Genomic DNA, 27098 nt, shown 5'->3' with positions numbered 1-27098 from the left:
AGAATGCTCAGGAATAAAGACTCAATGAGGTCATGAATGTAAATCAGGGAGATGAGCTCGGGAACTATCCAAGGTACTAACCAGTCCCTGTTTAAAACCTGCTCTTCTGATTGTTCTTTCTTGGGTCAGAGGAAAAGAACTAGTAGAGAAGGAGGAGAGACGTTCTTCTGACTTTTTAATGAAACTTCAGGGTAAAATGTTTCTGAAAGAAGCATAGATTACAGGTAGGCCTACATAATCATTTCAGCTTCATCAGATTCCAATGCAACAAAGCAAGCTTGAAGGGTATGAAATTCACAAAATCTATTTTTTACCGATTTTCTGACAGCCACCTGCATTGTGTGCAGCTCCGTCAATCTTACTGTGTTCAAAATACCATACCTTAAGAACAATGAAATTTACACACACCAAAAAAAGCCCCTGTGACTATTTATTTCCAATTAAAAAGTTTCTTATTCTGTGTAATGAGCCCCCAACTAAAATTGCATGGGGTGACTAGTATAAAACTAGGCATGCTGAATAGAGAATAAACCTATATGATTAGTGTGGTGGCCAGGATGGTCTCTTCATTTTGTTTCCCTGTGAGTTTGGGGCTTATGAGAGATTTTTATAAGCCACATGCACAATTACTCCTCTCCTGATCACCACATTTCTCTTTTCTGTAGGATGCCATCCAAAACAGACCCTAAACTCACTTACAATGATCAAATCAAAGAACTCAATGGCAAATAAATATATTGAAGTTAAGTTGATTTTGCGGTCTTCTATATGCCATATGCTTTCTTTTTTTTTTTTTTTTTTTTTTTTGGTTTTTCGAGACAGGGTTTCTCTGTGTAGCTTTGAGCCTTTCCTGGGACTCACTTGGTAGCCCAGGCTGGCCTCGAACTCACAGCGATCCACCTGGCTCTGCCTCCCGAGTGCTGGGATTAAAGGCGTGCGCCACCACCGCCCGGCTTGCCATATGCTTTCTTATTAATGATGTTTAATTATGTAGATTCAGAATAAATGAGCTAACAAATTCTCCTTACATGTAAATTAATTGTATAATGGTGACAATTTGATTTTAGCAGCATTGAAAGAGAATTTAAGCTTTCAAATGTGAGTTTTAGTTATTTGGACTAGTTATAGGAGCCAATCAGAAGGCAGTATGGATTTCTAAGTTGTAATCAAAGCCATTCAGAATAATTTAAAATGAGTTTATTCAAATAGAAACATAGTAAAGTTATAACACAATGCCTTAGACCACATTGTTATGTTCATTATCTGTGTTTCATCTGCTTATTAATATAATTAATACAAAAAGAAATAGCCCCTTTAATAGATGTCTTTAGAATTATGCTCTACTCCTTGGATTCATGGTTATTTTAGAGTTACAGCCTCTTAAAATCCCAGGTACAGCTGTATACTCTTCAAAGCAATAAGGAAAATTAATTTGATTTCCAAATATTATGAATCTGAATATCAAATCAGTTGTATAAGATGAATTTGATTTAAAATCAGCCTAAGCATGTGAATTGCTTTCTTTCATAAAGAAAAATCTTAGAAGGATTCAATTTTAGATGTTTGAGGATGTGTGTGTCTCAAAATTCAGAAATAAATAAAAACACACATATTTACTGAAACCACACTTTAACCTCTCATCTAGTTCTGTGTAATTTTACTCAGCAATTATACTCTATTTCCCATACTGTGAGAATAAGTGTCTCTTGTTAAAATGAACAGCTTATTGTAGCTTAATTTAATTAGCCATTTAAATTAGTTGGCCAACTCCAATATCATGCTATCTGACTAATATGACTTCCTGAGTAGCCTTCTCTTTTTTATTGTGTTAAAACTGTACCTTGTGGATGTTAGGCAGGCACTCTACCATGGAACTGGATCTTCAGCCTACAAATAAAATTTCAGAAGAGAGAATCCATGCAGCATAGCCAGCCTATGTCAGCTGGTTCAGAGTCGTCAGTCTCAAGAATGGCCTTTGCTTGGGAAGCAGACAGAGCTGCAGATAGAACAGAGCCTCTGTCCTGTGGAAACAGACAGAACACACGGTAAATACATTTTTGTGTTTTGATTAATTTCCAAATTTTAAGATACACATGTCCTCAGAATATCTCAAGTAATAGTTTTGTAATTTTTTAAAATCAGCTTTGACAGCCCAGCTGCAGAAGCCATGCCAACCCCTCCTGACCTCACTGGTTGTAAATGAGTCACTAAAGTAAACCCAGATACTTTTTTTTCTGTTTTTCTCCATAGTATTTATTTTTTTATTATTTAATTATTTATTATGTGCCTTACAGCCCTAAAATATAAGCTCTTATGTGATCAGGAATTTTGTGTTATTCTTCATCCATTGACACGTTCTCAGCACTAAGCATTACCCTGACACATATTGGCACAAATTTCTTTCCCATATGGGTTAATGAATATGCATGTTTTCATATTTCCAATAAAAAGCACAATGAAACCAGAGTTGTCATAAAACACAGAGATGCTGAATGTGCAAAAGCAAAAAAAAATCATACTCAAAATCTGTGAACATAGTATATTATCTAAGATATGCAATCTATTATTCCTGGTACAAAATGCATCCCATGCTTCTGCACTTGATAAACTTTAAGTGTCTTAACTCTCTCAAACCATTCATATTTAGGAGGCCAATGCCTTATCCATTAGGCAACTGGGGCTCTCATTCATATTTAATATGGTAAACATATTAACATCTCCTTGAAATTCAAAACCAAACTTTACTCATTCCATTCACTTTCCCCAACTTAATGACAAAGTAATTGTCAGCCCTCCTATGAAGCTAGTTTTCCCAAAACAAATCTGTGGTCAGCTCTCTCATCTTACTGTAGACTCAGTTTCTTAGTATGTAAGTGCTCCAAGTTTACAGAGAAGAATGCCTACTCTCTGGTCAGATCACAACATGGCAAGAGGAAACTATGAGCATCAATCAAGTTGCTGAAATCACACAAAAGGAGTTACTGGAAAGATGAAAGCTGAAATTTGTTCCTCTTCTGTTATGAAATGTTTCTTTCACAATACCACTTGCCTCTCGGATTCACAGATTCAGCCCTACCTCACACTCATCCTGTACAGATGGCTCTTCTCTTAAAAACCCCTGAGAGATACAATTTGTAATCTCTCTCAGTAGCCTGCCCAATTATTTATCAAGTAAAATTCAGACTGCAATGCAGTGTAATTCCATTCCACGGGGAGAGCACTTTCTTTGTCTAGTTTTAAATGTTCTATTAAAAAAATAATAATTTATGATAAATTCACAAGTACAATTTGCACTTGTGTCTTGGCCAGTAGGATGGTGGGGCTTGGAGCATGCACTCAGTCCTTGGATCCAGGCCCCAGTTTAATGACAGTCTGAGTCCTCACACTCAGGCCTCGCCCAGCTAGGCTGCCAAGTGTTTGTCATAGTCATGCACATCAGTCAGTCAGTCACAGGAACGGAATGTGAAATGGTTCCGAGTGCAGCAGACCCTAAGGCAAAGGGTATTCAGCTCAAAAATGCAGAGTCCTGAAAATGTAATCTCTACATGATCCGGTGAAACAATAAAGCCTGGACATCATCTGATCATGAAATCATCAAATTCTGCTTTTACATTTCCTCAAAGATTTTGATAAATCCATTTGCGTTCAGCTCTAATGACATTTATAAAGCATTTTCTGTAGGTGAGGAGTCATCCAGTTGTTCTATTGTGTGATATAGGAAGCATAAGCAGAGGCTTGGGGAGCTGACAGTTTGAAGATGAGTAGGGATAAATATGTTTGACCTAAGTTAAACATATAGAATGTGCACATATATCAAATCATTACATGACAGTACACTACTATGTACAATTGTGTGTTTCATATGCTAGTTGTAAAATAAGTTTAATTAAGTTTGGTTTCAACCCTTCACAAAGCAAAATGATGTTTTATGCACCTCACCCATAGTGTGTAAGAATTTGCAAATTTCTTCACAAAGTTGAAATTCTCACATCTGAGATGGAAAGGGAGGTACAGCCTCACTCAGTTTCATGGAAGTTAAATAAAAGCACTTCCTGGAAAAAAATCACTATGCATGGTGGAAAATGCAGTAAGTTTTCAATAAATATTCTATACTGTCTCATATAAAAATTAAAATTTTAAATTCAGTAGGTAACTTAGTAATCGAAAAAAGTCTGACTTACTTATTTACCATAAAGATCTCCATACTGCTACAAAAGACAGCAACTCATTCTTGTATGAGGCTGAGCAGTACTCCATTGCACATACATACCAAATTTTTATGTACTTGTCAGTTAATAGACACAGGTTGCTTCCAATTTTGTCTGTTATGATAGTGTCTGGCATCACGATTTCATATTCTTCAATAATACAGCTAATAAAGGCATATTACTGCTTCACAAACCAGTTCCAAATTAGCCAGGTACAGAAAAACAAGTACCACATTACCTCACTCATTTACAGAATCTAACAAGTCTGGCCCCATGGAAGCTGAGAGTACAGTTGTGGTTATGAGTCTGTGGAGGGGGGTTGATGGAAAGATTTCATCAATGGACTAAGTTGCAGTTAGACAGGAGTAAGAAGTTCAGGTGTGCTGTCACGTAGTAACTGAGATGATAATATATTTAACCTGAGGCAAAAGTTATGTCATATGTGGACATGTAACCAAGCTTCCTTCTAAATATTTATGTTTATTCCACAAATTAGTGGTGTGGCTCTCAACCTTCATCACAGAAGCTGCTTTTTCAGTGTGGGGGGGGCATTAATGCAGAGACCCACGAGTGGGTAAAGTATGGAGAACAAGAGACCGTTGAATGTTTAGCCCTTCATGAAACATCTAAACGACCCAATGGCTAAAAAACCAGCCAGGAAGAAGTGATGGAACATTGCAGTAGCCGGAGGATGGGTATGATGAAATGTCACTTTCAGGATAAGACATTGTCACTGCAATCATGAAAACAGTAAGTGCAGTGCTCTGCACATGACTACACAAAAAGAGGCATGAAGGTAAGAGGGGGCTGTCTGGAAACACCTAGAAATGGGAGGAGTCAGGAGTAAGGTGAGTGAAAGGACTACGGGGAGTAAATAAGTCAAAATACATTGTATACATGCATGAGATTATCCAAAAAAGAGACACATTATATAATGAATGCAGGAACCAGCCAATAAATACATACATGCACAGACAAGTAGATATTGCCGAATCAGTTGACTGAGTTTTAAAGTTACTCTCCAGTTGTGGTGTGATTTTGTTTCCCTTATTCACCATTAACACTTTAGCCTCTCAAGCACAGGCTTAAGATTCATCACCTAAGGAATGAGAAACTATCTCCTAAATAAAAGTAGACTCCAGAGCTAGCTAAATTCCATCCCTAAAACCGAGCATTTGTTTGCTTTCGTCAGGCCATTTTGCTCTCCTTTTGAGATGGGTTTCATTTCAGTCTTTTTGGCTAAAGACTGAGGTTTAGTTTTAAGTTCCTTAAGTTAGTATTTAGGAGCATACTACTATGCTTTCACAAGTATGTTACATACATCTAAGTAGCCATTAACCTGGATTGGGTCTTCCATCTACAGATATCATCGTGGATCAGTCTGAGGCTTCTCTGTGACGGTAAGTGTTACATTTTTGTTTTTCACTCCCTTCTTTCTGTGCCAGTCCCAATCACCTAGAACTACTTGTTTCTGTGTTTCTGATATTTCACTGTTGGTGTTCAAGAAGTCACTGGCTATGCCCATACAAAAATGATGTTGCCAATAGGCAACTGAATAACAATGTGTTCATTTACATTATGTTCAACATCTGTAACCTAAAAGCATAGAGAGTTCTCTAAGCAAAATGGCATTTAGGCTCAGCAAAGACTATAGAATGCAGACAATGGTTGTGGTTTTATATTTCAACTCATTTTTCCATAAACACATCTAAGCATTACAAGGCTCAACTTGAAGCTCACTTGTGCCTCAGACTATAGAACCACTTTATATCTAGTGTCAATCAAATCTGTAAGCTGTTTGCATGTACAGAAATAAAACACATTTCAACACCTAAAGTATGCTTCTTGACATGTCAAAATAAAATTAATCACCAGAACAATTTAATCTGAAAGTAAATGAAGGTAGTTATAACCCAATTTTAAGAGAGCAAATTTTGAAAACACATATTCAAGTTGGTGGAACACTTAGTCTATACTCAAGGAAATAGATGGAAACACTTTCAGTCTTTAAATTATTCTATTGAAATAAAGCTGGACATCAGCAGTAACTGGACTATTTCAGAAAATTAATAGTTTTGTTTTATAGTTGCCTGAATTCAACTCCTCTTATGCTATGAATACATTGACTACTATTGGCCTGATATTTTCCACTACACCATGATCCAGCTGACCTAACCAGCCCAGGGCAGTGATTGTCAAATACACTTACTATGAAAGTGTGGAAAATATTGTTCTGAGGTGAGATGGGTGTGGTTATCTTTTTTGAAAACAGATTCTTCTCTTGTAGACTATATCTCAACTACAGTTTCCCCTCCCTCCACTCCTCCTAGCTCTCCCCACCTTTCTTCTCCCCTAGATCCATTCCCCAACTAAAATTTATAAGACAGCTTCTAAGCAAAGCTTAGAGGTCCAAAAGCAACAAAATCTCAAGGCTCAGCATTGTCTTTGTTGATTATTAACCCAAATTATGACTATTAGGAATAACCAAATGAAAACCGTGTTGCAGAGACCAGTGGGGGAAATGCTTTTCAACAGAGAGTGACTGGTTTTCTGTTGACTATTCCCAGCAAGTGCAGGGAAATGGAGATAGAGAAGTAGCTTTGGATTTGACAATATGGAAAGCAGGTGTTTGTAAAGTAACTCTTCTAGAGAGGAATGGAGATGCACACCAAACCTCTGTAAAGTGGACACTGGATATGTAAGGAAGTCCTGAGGAAATGGAATCTTTGCTCTTTGTTTTACTCTACTAAGGAAAAGGTTGAAATGTGATGGAATATGGCAGCAGGCTGGACAGAGGAGGCCCTTGGCTTTTACTGGTGCGTACTGAGTTTTATTTGCATCATTCAAAGAAGAGTCATACAAGAAGAGAAAAGAGAATCAGTGTAAACTTGTGAAAGGTTCATTAGTGGGATCTGTTTTTCACATGAAGACCATACGCAGTAGGAACAAAGCAAAAAGAACAGAAATGAATGAACAGAAATGAAAGCAGCACTTTTCATTCTTTGGTGAAGGAATTTCCTGCTGCTCTGTGGATTCTGAGGTTTTCTTTCATAGTCTACCCATTTATTACCTTGCTCCAGAAACAGTTCTTCTGTTAGTGGGGAACATCGTCCCTGTGCATCCCTCTCTTTGTGGAAGTAGCCTTATCAATTTTTTTAATCTACTTGTCCTAAATCTAGCTGTCAAGGTCAGCGCCAAATGCTCAGACTTGAGTCATCCATCAACTGTAAGCCCCTTTCTGCTAAAATGCAGCTCAAAACTCTTTGACTTACTTTGAGTGTCTGTCTTTTATTTACTTAAAGGGCATCTGCCTTTGGAATCTGCCTTAGCCCTTGGTCTCTATATCTGTACTGAAAACACGGCCTCTCTACTGTGTGGGTACCACTGTGTGAGCGGCCCCTCCCTAAGAACCACCATGAATGACGTCACAGGGCCTCCTAACCAGGTGTTTTAAACACAAAGATGGGAGGAAACTTTGCAAAGTCACTCAACTGTACAGATTTAGAAGCATAATCAAATTGAAAAATGCAATAAAAGTAATTATGGAGAAACTAATTAGGGATTTGACATAAAATTCTAACACATGGTCCTGCAATGCAGAAATGAGTCTATCCTGTGCATGTGTATTAGACTGGGCATGTGAGAGGTGACCCAACATTTACAGATTTATAGATTTTTTTTTAATTTTCAAAATAATTATTAGCAAATTGCCCACATCTGGCCTTGCAGAAAGTGGTCCTGATGATCTTCAGAAGCAATCACCATAATATGATATAGTAAATGTGTATGTCATATCAAGCTAATCCATTGGTGAAAATACATAATTTTTGATAAACTGTTCTTTCTCAAACCAGAGATTATATATATACATATATACTTTTCATTATATATTATATATTATTTTTAGAACTTCCTCAATTCCATAGAGTTCTTAATAAAATCACACACATATATTCATAAAATTTAAATATTTACAATCCTACCTCATACTTCAGTCTGAAAGCAACAGAAAGGGTCCACACTTATGTAAGTCAGTATGTTCTGTAAAGAGAGCATTGGTTAATCTGAGGATGCTTGATTCAATGAAGGTATTTAAATCAGCTTCTGTTGTCATTTATCCTTCCAAAGATATATGGCTTATCTAGCCCCATGACAGCAATGTTAATACAAGGCTAGTATTGAATCTATTTGCAGGACATGTTTGTATAGACATTTGATTCAAATCTTAAATCATATAGCACTGGTCTAAAATCAAAATCACAATGTCTTTGTGGCTTAATTGTAAAATCTTTAACCTCCACTTTTATAATGTATAAATAAAAGAAGATCAGCCATTTTCCCACCAAGAATGAAGAGATTAGGAGTATGTGTCATTCATGAGTAGCCCAGTTACTGGTATATACTAGATTATCAGTAAATGTTGGTTCCTTTCCTCCCATCCAAATTAGGAAAGCAGAGACCAAGATGATTCAGAGAAGCAGACAGCATCCCACAAACAATTCCTTGAAGTAAAAAGGTCCAAATCAGGCTCCTTTTCTTCACTCACATAACAGCCAATCCGTTGAAATATAAAAGGTCTATTCAACTAATGCGTTCTGTTTCTAAATATTAGCAGGGTTGGTTGCATACAATAACAGATCCTTGTTAAAGACTTCACCCCACCCCAAAACCCCAGTTAGCCCTCCCGAAATAGAAACTATCTGGGGACCAGACAGGACAGACCAGTGCTTATCCACAGCCAGTAAGAGTTTAGGAGATTTATTAGAGATGATGTGTTAGTAGCGCCATCTATGTGTGAGAGAAGTATGTGCGCGTCTTGGTGACATTCCCCAGGTAAGTGTTCCTGTGTGGAAGATCAAAGAGACACAGTAAAAACACTACAGGGTCTGTATAGGAGCATGCAGGGAGACTGGCCAGCTTCTAACTTTAATTTCATAAACCAGTGGTTTTAATTTAGAGATGGGGACACTTAAACTGAACAGATGGGAGAAATTTTTGACAAGACCTATTACACTCTAACAGACATTTTAGTGAGGAGCACACTGTAGTTCAGGTATGCTGAGTGGCCAAAGGAGCTTAACCACGGCTTTTACCTTGACTTCATGCCCCTCCACTCCGTCCCTCAGCATCTGGCAATCACTAATGCTCCTTTTGATTCTATCAGTGTAGGTTTTACGGTGCCACACATCGGTGGAATCACACAGCATTTGTTGTGACTGACTAATCTCGCTCAGCATACTGTCCTTAAAGTCCATCCAAATTGATACATATTGTGCAATCCCTTACTGCCTGTGTGTGACTGTCTATGTGCCACACTTCATCCACTCTGCAGTGGACAGTTAAGTCTTTTCTGCACAGTGGCTGCTCTGGAAGAAGCTACAGGAACATACTAATTCTCTGCTTCTTCGAAATCCTGATTTCAGTTCTTTTGGAAAAATACACATGAATGAGGTGGCTGGATCACATCACGTTCCACATCTAGTTTTTTGATGGCTCTCCACACTGGTTGTCATCATGTCTATTGTTCATTTTCACTGTCAATGTGCTCTGGTTCCAGTTTTTGCACACCCTTAACTGCCACATCTTTGCACAGCCCCAGGGACTTGGACCTGACTGAGAATAATGAAGGAATGAAGAAATTACAAACAGGCATAGAAAAGCTGGGATAGAGTGGACTGTACTCTCCACTAGAGAAACCACAGCCCACTCCCCAAGGTCATTGCATTTATATAGAGAGTTGAACAGAGAGATGGGGTTATTGTATACATGTCAACAAGGAGGCAGGGGTTGTGGTATACAGTTGGATCAAAGAGACAGTTGTAGCTAATCTTGGTAGAAGCAGTCTCTATAGGGAGCAGTCTTTAGGTTGTAAATGTTGAGGGGAGTTATGGTGTACATTTCTCCATGCGCTATTCACTCTTATTCACCTAGGAAGAGTTTGCTGTCCCTATGAGCCTAACACTGGAAACTTTGCCATTTTCCCATTGGTCTAAGACTGTGGGGTACATGGCAGGGCCACGTCCATATCAACAGTACACATTCACTTGGGACCTCACTCTCTCTGAGCTATAACAAATGAACAAATTCATTGAAATTTTGAATTAGCTGAACTTGTCTTTTATTTAATAATTTTCAGGCATTTTTTTCTTCATAGCAATAATTACCATCAATGTATAACAATAAATACATCTACATTGAATATTATTATATTTTTATTTTTAAACATTAATATACCAGATGGAAACCACTGTTCCATTAAATCTAAGTCTAAAGTAGTGTCTAAGAATCCCTCCTTGGTCAATTGCAAAAAAGAAGAAGCCACTGAGGAGAGACAAGACTTCACATCCAACTTGCTGACATAGTAAGCTCCTGGCTGTACTGTGAATCAATGTCCCTTGACATTTACTTTGTTGTTGAAAAATATAATTGTGTTTCTTTAAATATTCTAACAAATAGTATTTTGTTCCTTTGAACAATACATGGGTCTCCCTTGACAAAATATTTTAGCTTACATTGAGAATAACTTTTCTCTAGCTATCTTGTTTACTTTAAAAAGGTAGAAGTTGAAAGATGTTGAGGTAGGAAACTAATAATTGCCAAGTTTCAACTCAGCAGTTAGTTCCACTCAATTAAATAATATATAAAATCCAATGACATTAAGGAATGACAGAGTCAAGATCTGTGTTCCAGTTAGCTCAGCTTCAGTACAATACACTTGCTCCATTAGCCTACGTAACACACATAAAGAAATCATATGAACCAGGCATGATATGGCTCATTAGTAATCCTGGCACTCGTGAGATGGAGATGAAGACCATGAGTTCAAGTCCAGCTTGAGTTACACAGCAATACTTTATGTCAACAAAGATTAAAGACAAAAGAAGAAAAAAAAGGATTAAAAAAAGATCAGTATGACAATACTGATCTTCAAAAATCCAAGCACAAAAGAATGAATTTTTGTTTCTTTCTTCTATAAAGCAGTCAAACATAAGGACAACTAACTGTGTTTGAAGCTAGGACCATGCTTATCTTAGGCGGTGCTGGTAATTGGAAAGGATCCAAGATACAGATTATGCTGTTTCCAAATCTACACGCTGATAATTCAGAACTGTTTATTTTGTGAAAAATCTTCAATTTATGCACTGATGGTTTCTATACTTTGATTTTGTTCTTATAAAAATATTCATTCTGAGATAAATGAGGCATATTAATTACATGGCATTTAGGCTTGGATTCATTTCATAAAATACTTCTTTTAGCTTTTTTAAAGTCTAACTAGTCTTGGACTTGAAAAGCTAAGTAGAATATCTTTCCAAATCAACTTTCATTTAAGACATCTGTAATTCTATTTCTGAGACCATCAAATCCTCAGAGGTCAGAGGTGAATATTTAAAAACAAAAAAGTATGAGCCATTTGTACACGGCCAGCCACATCACAGATGACTTGGATCAAGAATTGGCTTCTGTTACCAATGATGTGTTTTTGACTCTCATTGTATCAGGTTGTTTGGCAGGGTGCTGCCTGGAGAACACAGCACAGTCCTTATTTATACTCACCCACTTCATGTAGAAGTATAACTACAACAAAAGAAAGGAATTTGGACTATACATTTGGAGTCAAAAATATCCATGCTTCTTCCTTCTCCTTCAATTCAACAGCACTTTTATCTTACAGACTTTGACAGAGTGCAAACTTTGAGGTGGCAGACAACTTCTAATATCCAAACTGAAAACAGTATAGAAGAAAAGAAACAAAGGAAAAAAACAATGGAACAAGAGGGAAGTTGTGGCTTTAGAACTAAATATTAAAATTTCTTGATAAACTATTAGAATATTTTTATTTGGCCCATATTTAGAGATGATAGCTGAAAACTACTAAATTTACAATAGTTTAAATCAGAAAATACTATAAGGTGTTTTGTAATGTTAGCTTAGTATATAATTGTAAAAGGAAATGCAAAGTAGACAATGTTATCAAATCTCACCAAATTACTTACCTTGCATCCTATTGAGCAATTGCAGCTCATTTCCAAACTAGAGGAACAAAGAATGGCAAGGTAGACCAGACAACTGCCCACATCTAATCAATTGCACTTTCCCAAGCACAGAAATCCCAAGTTCTGGTCCTAGGAAACCCTGAGAGGTAGGCAAGGTGGATCGACAGAGCATTCTGCACAAAGGATCAACTTGAATAATGCTTTGAAATGGTATCTGTCTATCAGCCGTACAACAGCATCTTAAGCACCAGAAGTCAAGTACATGCCTAATTTAAGTCCCAGTAACTCTTTTGACAGATAGACCCTTCAGAGCCTCTCTTTGAACTGTGGCAAGGTTTTTGAGGAAGCTTACATATTATGCGATGTCTCAAAGTAGCAATCTGTGCAAACCAATGCTTCATAAACTAAGCAGAAAGGATATTTTATCTATATCCAAAATCATTTGTTAGTTCTCAGCAATGATGAGCTCGATTGGCATGGATTATAAAAGAAGCTAGATCTAATGTTGACTGTGGCAGTAGCAAAAGGCTTCTTTGGGGTGAGTAAACTCAAATTAAGCAGATTTGTACTACATTGTTGCATATACTTAATACAAATAGCTATTACAAGAAAAATCTTAAACCTTAAAATAAATATCTTGGCATCTAGGAAATTCATTACCATTTTTATTGACTTTTGAAAGACTGGAAATGTGGAAATGGCATCATTGGTCCCTAGAGTTCTTCAGTCACATTCAGGACATACAAGCGAACAGACTGAGCTTATCCAATTGCAAGAGTAAGTGTTCCAATAAAAAAGAATGGTCTTCAAGCCTTCCCTGAGGCCTAAGGTACCAAGTTTAGAGAAACTGGCTGAGAAGGGCCAAAGCAGCTAGACTTTGTAGATGTAGGAAGAAAAAGATGTGGTTCCATACATACTAAATATACTACCAAACTAGTGCAGTCCTCAAGGTAAATTTTGCTCCTCACTTAGTCATATGCAGGGTGGCTAAAATACAGAAACCATACATCACAGAACACATGGAAGCTACCTTTCTAGCATACTTTTGCTCCAAATAGATTTTCAAAGCTTATGGAAACAAACTAATGCAGTGGAAAATGTACCAGCCAGCCAGCATCATTCACAAGACCGGTCCTCAAGAACCACTTCACACAGCTTCACTTAAGACTACCTGTGCTAACTTTCAGTAAATTCAATAAAGACTGTTACAATTTACATTCAGTTTATTCCCCATGTGAGACCTGAAAAAGCATTACAAAAAATAGTTCTCTTTTTACTGTGATACACTTTTCAAAAGGTTCATGAGTGGTTTGGGCAACCTTTGTCCAGGTTCTATCATGAAATATATTGACACAGGGGAAGTTCTTCAGAATAAATGTCAAGGTGTGGCGTTTTGAAATTATATTATTTGCTAATAATCAAAGTTTGCCATTTCAGACACCAAATTCAAACAAAAGTATGAGCCAAAAGACATAAACAAAGTTCAAAGAAGACGTTAGAGAGAAAACAATGTGTGCCTTGTGCGTGGTGCAGGTGGCATTTGCATCTTATTGATTCACAAAGGTTAAAGAAACAGAACTTCCTTGTCCAGAATTGATCTTTCTTTGCTGGGAAAGCTTCTGTGATAAAAGGAGGAAATGACAGGACCTGCTTTATCTACTCTTGGGAATTCTCCATGTATTTAGTACAGGAGACATCTGCTCACCTCCATCTCCATTTAGGAATTCTCCATGTGATAGTACAGTAGATACCCTTCATCTCTGTCTTCACTTGAGATCTTTACTGATAGCACTTCAGTTGTCTTTTGTTTGTTTAAGAGAATAGTCATGATTATTGAGAAATTATTAAGGAAACAAACAGTCAAAATTATGTCAACAACTTACATTTAAGTCATTAAATAAAATAGCACAAAGTGCATCCAGTAGGTTGTTTACGGTATTAATGTGACTTTGAGTATCCACTGAGGAATAGAGTAATTAGTATAACAGCACATTTTTCTGGATTCACTTTTTATTTAAGTTTTATTTACAAACAGCAGGATCCAGTTTATTTCACAAGGAGTTAATTTCTACTTGACTATGAAATTTTGTGGAAGTAGATTTATTAAAATAAAATAAAAATCCTTCACATGCCAGGAAAAAGCCTTGCAGCTTTGTGACCTCCCAAACTTAAATCTCCCAGGATTGCTTGAGTGAACATCCTCCTTCCCTTCCTCCAGTCACCACAATTCACCAAGGTTACCCAGAACACCGCTGGGCACCATTAACGACATCAGTGTTCTCCTTAATCAACATTTTCCTCAGCACCTCTGAAAATTCTTTTTGTCTAAAAAGTTTTCAACCTGTGAACTCTAAAAAACTGTTGATGGTGGGTAGAGCAATTGCCTCAGTCAGTTAAGTACACGTAAGACACGCTTGTAGACCTGAGTTCTATCCCCAGAATCCATGTAAAAAAAACATCCAAGTGTGGTGGTGTGCACTTGGGATCACAGAGCCAGGGAAGCAAACACAGGGACATCCCCGGTACTCAAGAGTTACCTATTTTCATTTGATTGGCAAGCTCCAGGACAATGAGAGGCCCTGTTTCAAAGAAGGTAGATGATGCTCCTGAGGATAGAACCTGATTTTTTTCTGGTCCATAAAACACACACAGACACACACACACACACACACACACACACACACACACACACACACACACACACACACATATGTATTGTACACACATAACCATATACACATGAATTCTTATGTACATACACACAGGCCCACACAAATACCAACAAAAAAAACATTAATGGGGTCTGGAGAGATGGATCATCAGTTAAGAGTGCTTCCTGCTCTTCTAGAGAACTGGAGTTCCATTCCCAGCACCCATCTGGTAGCTCACAGCTGCCTGTAACTCAAGCTTCTGGGATGTGACACCATCTCCTGACCCCTACAAGCACTGTACACACCTGCACAGATACACATGGAGACACATATGCATATATATACATATATATATATATATATATATATATATATATATATATATATATATATGTATGTATATATATGTATATATATTTAACAAAAAATCATTAAAGGTCCAATTGAGTAGAAAATTAAAAATCAACCTAACTCCTAATCAATATTATCCCCAGGAAACACAGCATGTTTCCTTAGACTCATCTGACATCCCATACAGAAACCATTGCAAGCTAATATGATTTCTATCTTTGTTTATCTGTCTGAAATTTTTACTTCTAAATACACAAATGTTTTCAACCTTCAAATGCCATTTTAAATACTTCCCTCAATCAGAAGTCATTCATTCCATCGCTAAAGTTTCACAGCAGTTTCTTTCCTTGATATCCTATAACTCAATCACCCCACATTACCATCACACATCCTAAGTACCTGAGAAGTTCCCCAAAAGAGAGTATTGCATGCCTTTTCCAATAGAGCCTGGTACTTCTTCAAATATGAAGAGTGCCCAGTAAAATACTTGCTTATTTCTTTGTTCATCTTAAATGAGTATGGGTCTACAATAAATGTAACGGTAGTCCAAATGAGTGTGACGTCTTGCATCCATTATGAAATGTGAGGCTTACATTTCAAACTTTACTTCTCTCTTTAAATTATATGTGTTCAATATGTCATACAAATCCCAAATTTTAGTGCTGATGGTTTTTTTTCACATCCATATGCCATGTGATGCAAAATTTGAAAACAAAACACATAACAGCCATATTCTTATTTGTCTTAAAATTTGTTTTGTGTTATTTGTATCCACAAAATTCTCTCAAATAAGCTATTAAAAATGATTAGAACCATGTTTTAAAATTACAGCTTAAACTAATTTTAAAACTGATACCAAATGTCAGCATACCGTAGGACTGACATAGGAATCACTTCACAAAAGGCAATAAAAATTCCTGAAGATGTTAGGAGATTTTTGTACAATTAAATCAATGAACTCAGAGGGAATTTTTCACTCATCCCCATATGGTGTGAGAGACATTTGTTTCTCAAAAAAAAAAAAAAGTAAGCATTTTCTTCATGACCGTAAAACTGAAGAAACTTAGACTTTCTGTTTAATATATCAGATTTCTACTGGTTTAAACACTGAGCTTGTGTCCTTAATCTTCCTACATATGACATAAGAGTAATCCTATAAATAACCATGGGGGCTGCCTTGACAACATTTGGGAAAGTAAGTCAGCTGACATTTCACACTAATCTTTCTTGTTCTCAAGTGTAGCATATCAAAACAGCAATGAAGTAAGCAATTTCCATTAACTTTTGTGACTGTCAGATTCTCCTGAACCTTACTTTATGGTATATGCAAACAGTGTTTTTATATTTTTAGAATATTTTTTTCCAATCAACACTCACGGTGCAGCAACAAATCAGTAAAACTCTCACAAAATGCTACCTGGAGTCTGCTAAAATATCTATTACCCTGGACATTCATTTTGGTTAATCATTATAGTCATTCTTTGCATTTTTGTATCTTTTTCCAAAGGGCAAGAAATACGGCTCTATGTAAACCTAATGCCAAGAAAAATGTAAGTTGGTGCTCATTAAAATGCCCACTCTTTGCTAAATTCTGCTTTGGAATTGTGAGGGCAACGCCCACCAGGATGTCTTTGATGCCACAGTAAATTATTCCAACCATCTTCCAGCTATTTGGAGTGTGGAGCAAAACACAGATGATCTTCTGGAATGCATTCATTACCTTGAAAACACTTGACTTGCTGGTCATGTTCAGATGAGTGTGACTGTAGCTTCAGTGGGTACAAAACACTTTTACCTCATTATGGTCTCAAGACAACTTACGCTATAATGCCATTTTCTCTTACAATTGCTCTCAAAATTCTCCACTGAAAGACCTTTACCCTGTGCAAACAGATTTAAACTTACCATTTATATATAAAAAAATCTGAACAATAACAAAATAATAATCCATAGGACAAATCAGAGATTTGTTACATAAAAATTACAGAAAACTATGATTATTTCTATTATATTCATACATACAGGTCATAAGATAAAATGAAATGAAGAACGCGTTAAGCATCCTTAAAATTTAATCAGCATCTGGTTTGATAGATGAGCATTTAAGAGTAACATGAAAGGGATATATTTTCATGTATATAAGGATCTATGTTCTTACATTGTATTGCTTGCCACAAATAATGAAGTTTACATTCTTGTTAAAGCTAATGTTATCCATTCGAAAACAGTATGTTTAGAAATCATTAATGATTTTGAAAACTTAAAATGTGTATATACATATATATTAATTCTAAAATGATATATTCAAGGTAATATTATTCAAAACTGTTGTATTACAACTAGGTGATGGGTTTGGTGACTATTTTTACCAATAGGAAAATGCACGGATCTTTCTCCACACTGTTATGATGTTGTCTTCTCCCAAGTGGTGTGCTTCCTCCTACAGGGCAATCTCTGAACTTTTCAGCATCACACTGAGTAGCTGATGGCTAATCTTGGTTGTTGACTTCCTAGATCTGGAATCAACTGAAAGAGAATCTGTGCCTCTTCTATAAAGGATTCGCTTTTCCTGGTTGTTTTAAGTGGGAAGACATACCCTAAATGTGAGCAACACCATCTGTTACCATCCATATAAAGAAGTCCAAGGGAAAATACTTTCCCTTTTGGTTTGCTTGCCTTTGGGTTTCACTTCCTGTCTCACTGTGGACTTAATCTAGCATGTTGCTGCTGTTGTCATGGCTGCCACTGTTCTTCATGGACACCTGAACCCAGCTTCCTAGGCCATCCAAGGTGGACTGGAGAGCAGCAGCTCTCCAAGAATCTTCCAGGCCTTCAGCACCAAACTTGGACTACCCAGGCATCCAGTCTCCTCAACTCAGCAGCTGCCAGGTTCTCAGCCTCTCCAGGGCTTGACAGCCATTGTTGGACTACTCAGATAATGTTGTGCAATCCAATCTAATAAATATGCTGTTTAATAATAGCCATCCTACCAGTTCTGTTTATGTAAAGAAGCCTGACCAATACAACAACCCACGTGTCCTCCTGGGCCTCTCAGCACATTTGCTCTTGTCCTCTCGCATGCAACCTCCCTTTGCTGTCTTCTGTCATGCTAGTACGCTGCACAAATGCCCAGCCTCTCACTGCCTGGGTACACAAACTCAATCCAGAGATACTGCCTTCTATCAAGGCTTTTCCAGCACTGTGCACACTCTGTGAGGGATCCCTATGCTTTTCACTTTGGTCATGAATGTACTAATGCATACAGTACTTTAGTGCATATATTAATTTGTATTCTATCCTCCATCAGATTCGATTGGTCCTGCTTGTAAAATGTGTCTCAAGTTCGTTTCTCCCTTATACCATTCTCTCAGGCCAGGCAAGATCTTTCTAGTCTCACTGGTTCCATCTTATCCTATCTTTCTTCTTCTGTTTTGAACACCTTTCCAACCCACATTACTGTAGCCTCTAAAGAAATTTTTTTGAAAGTGAAATTTTTTTGATGATGAAGGACTTGGTTTAAATCCTTTATCAGGCTCCTGTTGCTGAAATCACCTACAGAGGCATCCCTCGTCACACTAAAGTAGCTCTTTCCTGACTGCTCTCCCAGATTGCTCATATCGCTCTGTTTTTCTCTGTACACCTGATACTGTACATGGATTTGCTCATGTGCTTCTGTATCTTCTCTAGACCCTGAGGGCTCATGAGGAAAAGTCTCCTGTAAGACTGGACATTGCTCTCTCCTTCCATCAGTCTTTAATGCCTGCCACTTGGTGGATACAATTAAATATTTGTTTAGTTCACTAATTACTAGAGGGATTTAATTCCTGGCTATAATACAAGCTCCCTGAATTTAAAAGCATTCATTATTTATCTCTATACTACAGAATGTAGTACAAATTGTCTTTAATTAATTGTAGGTGAAATAAATGAGTATCTTTTTAGTTGTGGTTTGTACACAGCCTATACAAATCTAGCTATAGAACAGTACCCATGTCACAGAAATCTTTCACTAAGTGACCATAGAATAAATGGGCAGAATGTCTGAAGACTTCTCTCTCATGTGGTACACTCAGTAAAAATCAAGATTCAAACATCAGTACTAGAAAAAAAAAGGGAAATGTCAGCACAAAGTTTTTGCCTTGGGCTACTAGCTCCAGCCTCCCACTCAATGTCCAGTGTCTTTCAGGTGTTCATGTTTATTCTTTTTTCTTAACAAAGACAGAAAACATTGGGAACTTGATATGAATACATTCTATGATTTCTGAATCTATTGCTCCATCAGAAAATCTGGCCTTGAAAACACATTTTAAATAAAAATATCTAATTCAACAAACACTATTGGGGAAAAAAAGGTGTATATTCTTTCATAATAAAAGCTTTTAAATTGTTTTTTGTTTTGTTGGGGTTTTGTTTGTTTGTTTTTATTTTTTTAATTTTTATTATTTTTTTTTTTTTTGGTTTTTGAGACAGGGTTTCTCCATGTAGTTTTGGTGCCTGTCTTGGATCTCAATCTGTAGACCAGGCTGACCTGGAACTCACAGTGATCCACCTGGCTCTGCCTGGGATTAAAGGCATGGGCCACCAGCACCAGGCCTAAATTGTTTTACTACCATCCAGAACAGTGAAAAGAATGTCTTTGATACCATGTTGCTGATAACAATCTTGCACTGTGAGGGCAGGAAAGGGCAACATTGTAAATAGTTATTTTAAAAAATGTAAAACGTGTTTGGGTTAGAAGCAGTCATCCTTTTGCACTTACGTTTTAGAATAGACTCTTAAGAAGCATTCAAAAAACTAGAACCATTATACTTCTATTAATAAAAGATCAATTTATCATAAAATAAGAGCAACAATCTTATTGTTAAAAAAAATCACATAATTTGTGACTAGTGAGATGTTTTAGTGGATAAATGCACTTGCTGTCAAATCTAAGGACCTGAATTCGATACCCAGGAACCCACACACTGGAAGGAGAGAACTGACTCCTGCAAATTGTTCTCTGACCTCCACATGTTCTGGGTGGTATTCATGCACATATCCATATCCTCCATACACAAAGGAACAAACATAATAAAAATAATTAAATTATACAGTTGCCTGTTGTGGGACATCTTTCTATATGCTGTGAATATATGTGTTGCTCTGATTGGTTGATAAATAAAATGCTGATTGGCCAGTAGCCAGACAGGAAGTATATGTGGGATAAGCAGACAAGGAGAATTCTGGGAAGAGGAAGGGTGAGTCAGGAATTGCCAGCCAGACACAGAGGAAGCAAGATGACAAGGCAGAACTGAAAAAAAAGGTACCAAGTCACGTGGCTAAACATACATAAGAATCATAGGTTAATTTAAGTGTAAGAGCTAGTCAGTATTAAGCCTGAGCTAATGGCCAAAGAAGTTATAATTAATATAAGCCTCTGTGTATTTACTTGGGGGATGCGAATGGGAGAGATTTGTGCCTACCGCCAGCCAGTTGGGGCACAAGAAAACTTGTAGCTACAGTTGCCCATTAGTATTAACCATTTGTATAAACTACTTTTAAAGCTTGGAATTTTAGAGGAAAAAAAAGGGCATTTCTTTACAAACCTTTTCAAAAATAAACAAAAAGAATCACAGAAATCTTTAACATGAAAACAAGTTCCTCTTAGTTTTCCCAGGCTCAGGGGATCTGTGTATTAACCTACATAATGGAACTCTTGCAGTAGGAGATTATCTATATGACCCAATATTATGACCAAGGTTAAATAAAATTGTCATGTTACTAACTGACCTCTCACAACTTCCCCAAGAGGAAAACTCAACATTGTGAAATTCTAATCAAGAAGTCTGTGTAAATTATATGATAGTTTTGTGGGACAAGAAGGAATACAGGTGGCCATTCTGCCATTTTTGGCTATACAGGAACAAGCTGAAGTCCACACCGACTTGCCTCCCTTTCCCAAGATTGGATAACAGGCTTGTGATGCAACACCTGGCTCACATTCACATTGGTGGTCAAGGGGAGATGGTGGCAGCACATGTTTGTAGTCCTATTTCTTGGAAGACTGAGTCAGAAATATCCCTAGAACCCAAGCATTTAATACCAGCCTAGGCAGCCAAATTGACCCTGGGGTGGGGGGACACCTTTGGGAGCAGAACCAGATTGTCCTCTAAACTACTCTAGGGTGGGGCTGATGGTAGCCAGCCATAGCCTGGTTTTGACACCCTCTTTGTTATTGTATGATGAAATCTTCTTGAGGCTGAAAGGCACTCCTGGGATTTTACAAATATTTTCACAAGACTTCATAAAAGCAGTAGATAGGAGGTGCCAAAGCTAACTCTGTATCATCAGTCTATGAACAAATCCCCATCAAATTAATGTCTAAGGCAATTAGTACCAAGAACGATAGTAAAGTCTAGTTTTTACCTACTCTAGGGAAAATAGGGCTGGAATGCATAAGAACAGCTCTGCTGAAGCATCAGCAAAGTGAAGAACAGCAGATTTCATTTTCTTTTTTTTTTTAAGAAAAATTTTTTCATTCATTTTACACACCAATCAAAGATCCCCCTCTTCCCTCCTCCTGCCCCCCAAGCCTCCCCCTGAACCCACCCCACACACTTCCCCCACAAGCGGACAAGGCCTCCCATGGGGAAGCACATCAAGTAGAGGCAAGTCCAAGCCCTTCCCCCTGCCTCAAGTCTGCATGAGGTGTCCCATCATATGTAGTGAGCTCCAAAAAGCCCCCTCATGCACCAGGGATGGATTCTGATTCTACCACCAGGGGGCCCACGAAGTGTATCAAGTTACACAATTGTCTCACCATGCAGAGGGCCTAGTCCAGTCACATGATGTCTCCACAGCCATTAATCCAACTTTCATGAGTTCCCACTAGTTTGGTTTGGTCGTCTCTGCAGGTTTCCTCATCATGATCCTGATGCACTTGCTCATAGAATTCTGGAGCTCTGCCTTGTGTTTAGCTGTGGATCTCTGCATCTGCCTCCATCAGTCACTGGAGAAAAGTTCTGTGATGACAGTTAGGTTATTCACAGATATGATCACTGGGGCAAGCCAGTTCAGTTCAGGCACCCTCTCCACTATTTCTAGTAGTCCAAGCTGAGGTCATCCTTGGGGATTCCCGGCAACTTCCCTAGCACTGGGTTTCTCTCTGTCCCCATGATATCTCCCTCCATCATAGTATCTCTCTCATTGCTTTTCCACTCCATCCCATTCCCTTATGTTCTTATCCCCCATCCCCTACCCTCCATCCCACCCTTCACCCTTAGTTCACTCATGGAGATCTCATCTATTTCCCCTTCCCAGGGTGATCCAGCGATTACACTAAAATCAGGAACAAGACAAGGCTGTTCACTCTCCCCATATTTATTCAATAGAGTTGAAGTTCTAGCTAGAGCAACAAGATAACAAAAGATCAAGGGGATACAAATTGGAATGGAAGAAGTCAAACTTTCACTATTTGCAGATGACATGATAGTGTACATAAGTGACCCCAAAAATTCTACCAGGGAACTCCTATGGCTGATAAACACCTTCAGTAATGTGGCAAGATACAAGATTAACTCAAAAAAAAAATCTGTAGCCTTCCTGTATACAAACGATAAATGGGCTGAGAAGCAAATCAGAGAAACATCACCCTTTACAATAACCACAAATAATATAAAATACCTTGGGGTACCTCTAATTAAGCAAGTGAAAGACCTGTATGACAAGAACTTTAAGTCCCTGAAGAAAGAAATTGAAGATACCAGAAAATGGAAAGATCTCCCATGCTCATGGATAGGTAGAATTAACACAGTAAAAATGGCAATCTTACCAAAAGCAATCTACAGATTCAATACAATCCCCATCAAAATCCCAACACAATTCTTCACAGACATGGAGAGAACAATACTCAACTTCATTTGGAAAAACAGAAAACCCAGGATAGCTAAAAGAATCCTGTATAACAAAGGCACCTCTGGAGGCATCATCATCCCTGACATCAAGCTCTACTATAGAGATATAGTAATAAAAACAGCTTGGTATTGGCATAAAAACCGACATGTGGACCAATGGAATTGAATTGAAGACCCTGACATTAACCCACACACCTGTGAATACCTGATTTTTTTACAACAACAACAACAAAAAAAAAAAAAGCCAAAACTGTACAATGGGAAAAAGAAAGCATCTTAAACAAATGGTGCTGGCATAACTAGATATCAACAGATTTCATTTTCAGTATGAAACTAGTGCTTGCTAAGGGAATTTCAACTTTTCAAAAGAGCTTAAAAGGAAGTTACTCCATGTTTTACTTTCAAATAGGTACAACTGGTTGGCTCTTGGCAAAGGGACTGAAAAATGAGAATGTGTATGAGAATTCCAGGAGGAAAAACATTGACCCCCCAAATTCAGCAAAATGAGTCACTATCTTCCTATTGGCTAAAATTATTTTGATAGTGTATTTAAAAATACATCATGAAACCAAAGTTTATGTTTATGTACTACTGACCTCTGTTTACATGAAATAATCATCATAACCACTCAAATAAATTACCTTAGAGTGCACTTATTGTTAAATTCTACCCAAAAGGCTTGACAAATTTAATGCTTTATTTAGATAAGGTAGAACCATTACCTGGCATAATTTCCAAAAGATAGTTATTTTTCACTGTAGTGTTTATTTGCTTCTTCGTTTCTGTTTCACTGTGGCATTCCGTTCTTAAGAAACTCTTTGTAACCCTTTCTTCCAATCCAGCCATGAACTTCCTATGACATCATGACTCACTGATGCATGAAAAAGGCACAGCTCCACTGTCATTCACATGATCAAACACAACCATCTATTGGCTCTTTAGCAGCTTATCAAGCTTTTAAATAATTCATGTTCCATAAGAGTCAATCAAATTAGTAGAATGTCAGCACCATGAGCTTGGAGATAGATCATTGCCTGTATATTCATTGATGTGTTCAAAGCAAAATTGCCCAGTACACAATAAGTATTTTATTCATTAAATAAGAAACAAACATACCAAACTACCTTTCTTCATCTTTAAAAATTCTACTTCATTAAAAGAGATAAAACTTTGATTTAATTTTCAAAAGCTTGCCCCACTATATTTTTATTTTAATAAACTTAATATGTCACGCCATCATGCACACATATGGAAATTAATATTTTAAATTTTTCTATAATCCAAATATTCTCTTTCAGTGCTAACAAAGTCCTGTACAGTATGAGATATACTATATTTTTGAATAAAAATTTTTGTATCTAAAGAGGTAAAATGTCTTGCCCTAAACTACTATTATTAAGTGAAAAAAAATAAGCAACCATATGTTATTTTGTCTCTTCTACTGCTTCCTTGGGTATAAAAATCACATTACACTCCCTTACCAATCTACACTTATACATGTCATATGTCCTTGGACCACGAGGTTCAAGCCTAGAACCATGAGGAGAAGATTAGAATATGGGAAATGACCTAAAGTCCAGATATTCCCTCTTCTCCCAGTTACTGATACAGTGGACAGGGACCACTTCCCAGAGAAATTGGCCTCACTGTGAAAGATAATTCGAAGCTAAAGACTTGGCACAGATGCTGCTGATCATCTGTTTCAGATCTCACTTCACCAATAAGAAAACTGAAGTCTTATAAGAACATGTTTGAGAGGCCATGAAATCTGTATTTCTAAGGGAATAGTGTAGTGTGATCTCCATCTTAGGAGAGAGTATAAAAACCTGAGAGGGTTGATTATAGTAACACAAATGGGTTTTGGAGAGATGCTGACCTACATGAGTAAATATAATGGGAAAGTATTTATTCTCATGCTAAAGCTGCCCTTATCTTATCTGCTAGGCTTCTGGATATGTTATTATTGCTTATCACTATTTTATATCTCATGATTATGTGCACACCATCTCTGCCACTCTTGACTCACCTCTTTTCCTCTTTTAACAAGACTGCATTTCATCGCACATGTAGGAAGGGTTCATTTGTGCTGCAGCAGCAGAACCTAAGCTCAGTGCAAGAATAGCAGACTCTATTTCAGCTATGGACCTGGAATCTGCCAACGAGTTGGCTTCACATGCTGCCAAAGAAAGATGATTGAAGCCATGTGTCAAGTCATCTTCTCCAGAAGCTTCTGGCACACAAGCCTGGGCATGAGGAAAACTGTCTCACACACCCCAGATCAACAGGGTCAAGTACAGCATAGAACAAGAGATGAAGAGTTGGGAGCAGTACACTAACTTAAGAATAACTTCCCTGCAAACAGGTGTTGAAAAATGAGGAATGGGCATGTCCTTGCAGACTGCAGTGGGAGGCTATCACACCAATGCCTACTAAAGCTCACACAATAAATTCAAGAAGTTCCATTTGTGTCATCACTGGAAGATTTCCTCGTTCAGGAAAGGTTAATCCAAATGAGATTTGGGTGCATTAATCCACTTGCCTTCTCACATCTTTTCAGTCACATGTCAAAACTGTGGGAACTCAGGCCACACACAAAGTCCCATCTTCCTAACACCACCCCACAAATGCCCAAAGAAACAACTTCAGCATTGTTGCTGAGACTTGGGCTCAAAACTCTTTACCCAAAATAGACACCTCATAATCCTCACAGAATGCTTTTTGGGTGGCTGTAAGACCTGTGGTTTCACACAACCTCAAGGACATTTCTATTTTTAAAGAAGTTGTTATAGTTTGGCTGAAAATAATTTTCATTTGATCTGGGACTGAATAGGCTTCTGGGAAGTCTACATGGTCTGTGTCAATCATAAAACATGCTGCAATTTTGCTGTAGACAGTTTGCATCCAGCTATGAATTAGAATGATTTTCTTTTTTTCTAATTAATAAATTTTTTATTCATTTTACATACCAACCACAGATCCCCCTCTCTTCCCTCCTCCCCCCACTCCCGGCCTTACAGTGATTTTGATTAGAGTTTTGTATTAAGGTTGTAAAGTAGTCAGAATACAACTGTAAGTAATTTTACAAGGCATGTTCACCTCTATGATTTAAATCTGTTTTGAGAATTTTTAAATACAATAATCATCAAATGTTACTTAAGAAATAATTTTTGTGCTTGAAAATCTGTTCAGCACCTAAGAGACACTTTTGAAATATGTTCTTAAAAGCTGGACATCATCTTAACACAAGATTAAATGAATTCAAATGAAACCCTTTACACCCAATAATTTTAGGCAGATTCTATATTTAAGATATTATTTCCTGCAGTTCATGTTCAGCTTTTCCAGGGAATAAGCTAACTATTTTTAGAGATTTTCTTCCAAGAACAAAATTGAGATTTAATAATACCAGCAGAGGTGGTATTATTCTATATATTCAGTTAAATACTTGTTTATTCAATATTATCTTTTAAATTCAAATGTAATGTGTGATATCTATAGTAAGTTAGAAAGCCAAGTATAGGGACATAGTACAATCACATGTTATAGTTCTGCATTGGTAATCACTATTTACATTTTATTTCATATCCTTCTGATTCTTTGATGAATATTTATATATCTACTCTTTTGAGAAAATTGCAAAACTGCTTTGGGCATAATATATTATAATTATTTTTTGTTGAATAATTCATTGTGAACATTATCATGTCATTAACTATCTACAATGCAATGTCATGCCAAAATAATATTCCATTATATGGAAATACACACTATATCCAAAGTAAATTAGCATTAGACTATCTTTGATATTTGTCCTCAATGATGCTGCCATGAACATCTTCGCATAAATATCTCTATTTTATCTATAAATGTTTTCAATGAAGTGTTTAAGTGGAGATTTCTAGGTTAGTGAACAATATTTAGTCTGCTTAATTTATCGAAATGTCCTAAGAAAAGACTTTCACATATATTAAATTATTCTTTTCCCCTATTGGTTAGTCA

At 37.2% G+C, this 27098-nt stretch overlaps 1 long non-coding RNA gene across 2 annotated transcripts in view; it reads right to left on the bottom strand.

Annotated features, from left to right (window-relative positions):
• The window catches only part of LOC128096257 (uncharacterized), a 33311-nt gene extending 6864 nt beyond the window's left edge, over nt 1–26447 (bottom strand). Inside the window, exons 1-3 of one of the 2 annotated variants that reach the window (XR_008213571.1) lie at nt 22007–26447; nt 8192–8249; nt 1841–2021 (exon numbers count right to left, since the gene is read on the bottom strand). This is a non-coding gene — a long non-coding RNA (uncharacterized LOC128096257). The remainder of the gene's footprint in view (nt 1–1840; nt 2022–8191; nt 8250–22006) is intronic. The other variant, XR_008213570.1, reaches the window with a different exon arrangement.
• Between the last annotated feature and the right edge of the window lie 651 nt (nt 26448–27098).

The sequence above is a fragment of the Peromyscus californicus genome, unplaced genomic scaffold, assembly GCF_007827085.1.
Source record: "Peromyscus californicus insignis strain IS unplaced genomic scaffold, ASM782708v3 Scaffold_11__1_contigs__length_118956290, whole genome shotgun sequence".
NCBI classification, from domain to species: domain Eukaryota; kingdom Metazoa; phylum Chordata; class Mammalia; order Rodentia; family Cricetidae; genus Peromyscus; species Peromyscus californicus.
This window is presented reverse-complemented; position numbering and strand designations above follow the sequence as displayed.